At 44.0% G+C, this 2249-nt stretch overlaps 1 non-coding gene across 1 annotated transcript; it reads right to left on the bottom strand.

The window, feature by feature from the left end:
- Positions 1 to 466: 466 nt before the first annotated feature.
- LOC149842589 (small nucleolar RNA Z43) lies at positions 467 to 560 on the bottom strand. Its single transcript, XR_016431225.1, has one exon. It is a non-coding gene; the product is annotated as a small nucleolar RNA Z43 (small nucleolar RNA).
- Between the last annotated feature and the right edge of the window lie 1689 nt (positions 561 to 2249).

The raw sequence follows: 2249 nt of genomic DNA on the forward strand, positions 1-2249 counted from the left end.
TATATTTTTTTTCTTATCACTCTCCTTATGTCGCTCTCTCTCGCTCTTGATGCGGGGTGGGGGGAGGAGGGCCTTCATGAGGGTTTTTATAGCCCTTACGCAGGGTGAGGGGGATGAGGATAAACCTTACATCCTCCCATAGATTATGGGGGTGAGGTTTATCCTCACCCCCCTTCGGTTTATCGAAGGCTATTCTTCCAAATGAAGAACAGTTTTCATTTTTTTCTGAGGTTATCCCCTATGACATTTTTGTCGAAGGGGGTTTACAATAAAGTACTTGAGACCGATCATTAGATCTGCTTTGCATCAAAAGGCTGAGTTAGTATATGGGAACAGTTGATCCTTTTTATGTTGAAGACTACAAGAGAAACTTTTACCACTCTTGAGAAGGTAACAACTTTTTTTTGGTTAAGCCAAGGGAACCGCTGTTACCGATTGCACATTGACATAGATCATGAATCACATAGGACTCGGAATATGGGTGGTGATATACCAAAATGGTCATCAAGGCATAATTGTCATAATGATAAACTAGACCTTTCACAATTTCTTCGGTGTCCAATCACAAACAAAAAGAGAGATAGTATATTAAAAACGCATTCATGGTCGCATACATAGGCATTACTCCAACAGACACCAACCAAAATCAACAAATCAATCAGAGAGAGAGAGATACCTAGTTCTTAGAGAGAGAGAGAGAAACCATGGAGGAGCTCTGACGGCGGCAGGCAGTGTTCCAGCAAGCTTGATCAGGCAGGAGCTCCTGCAGCGGCATATTGCAAAGAAAGAGAGAGAGAGAGAGCAGGCAGGCAGTGGTTCGGCCAGCCCGAGCAGGGCAGAGCTTCGACGATGGTAGGCGGTGGTCCGGCAAGCGCGAGTAGGGAGGATCTCGATGATGGCAGGGGGTGGTCTGGCGAGCCCGAGCAAAGAGCAACTTCGGTAACAGCAAGCGAGAGCAGGTTGTATGTTCCCCCTGGAACACGGGGCCGCGTGTTCGCGGGTCCGAATGAGTGCCAACATTCGTCAGTTTGGGTGTGTATGAAGGAATATTGTGGATCTCAAGATATTCTTTCGTACATAACTCCTGAATGAGTGCCAACGTGGCACTCGTTCGGACCCGAACATGCGGCCCCGCATTCGCCGGAGAACATACTACCTGCTCCCACAGCAAGCTATGGGTCTGACAAGAAAGAAAAAGAGAAGAAAAAAGAAAAAGAAAAAAAGGTTTGTCATAATCCATGGGCGTGATGGTGATGATGTGTGATCGTCGATGGTTACGGGCCACCAGCTTCACAGCACGTTAAAAAGTGATTCTTAATTTTTTGGGGAAAGTGTTTGATGAGAGAGAGATTGCCATCTCGTCACTAGAAATTTTCATAACAGTTTCACTAGAAATTTTCAAAATATGTGATTGTTTTCCCTTTAAAGTGTGTTGACAGTGTTGGTAAGGCCTTAGTGCGCGCAGCTGCGCCAATCAGGAGATTCAATGGATAAGGCCTACAGAATCATAACGTATAAAGTTAAGTATACCTCATTCCTGCAGCTCATGTTACAAACAAAAATAATAAAAAGAAGCGTTCGTTCCAAGCTAAACTGTCATAAAGACCCAGGGGCTTCTACTTTACATGCCAGAATACAAAAGTCAAAAACTGCTCGCCTTCCACAGTGCAAAATCGTGAAAGGTTTGTGTCCAAACAAAAATACCTGACTGCATCAATATGGGACAATATACACCCTCCATTTGTCAAACAAATAACAACTAGTGGGATTAAACATTATTGTCAAACGAATAGCAAATAATGGGATTAAACACCAAATAAGGGTGATTAGTGATTACCATTATTAGAAAAGATGCCCATATATTGATAATCACCCAACCAGAATTCTCAAGAAAATGAAACAAGACAACAGAGGACAATGACAAACCCGGTTTGTGGGGCCCACTAAGATATGGCACTTTTCCATACGTATTTACTATTCATAAGCACAATGGTTGGCACAAATGGGAGGAAGAGGAAACCAACACCGCTTCCTCTGCACCCCTCCCCCCCCCCCTTCTCTCCTCCACCCTCCTCTTTCTCTTCTCCACCAGTTTCCTCCTCAAATTCAGACACCCAAGGAAAGGGAAGAAGATAAAAAAAAGACCCACCGTTTGTGTTCTCTAGAGAGAGAACAACCCTCATTGTGTTTGAGAGAGAGAGAGAGAGATTTTGCGTATGTCTCTTGTTGGTGTTTGTGGGTGTTGTTGA

The sequence above is a fragment of the Nuphar pumila genome, chromosome 3 (assembly GCF_984573655.1).
Source record: "Nuphar pumila chromosome 3, dmNupPumi1.hap1.1, whole genome shotgun sequence".
NCBI lineage: Eukaryota > Viridiplantae > Streptophyta > Magnoliopsida > Nymphaeales > Nymphaeaceae > Nuphar > Nuphar pumila.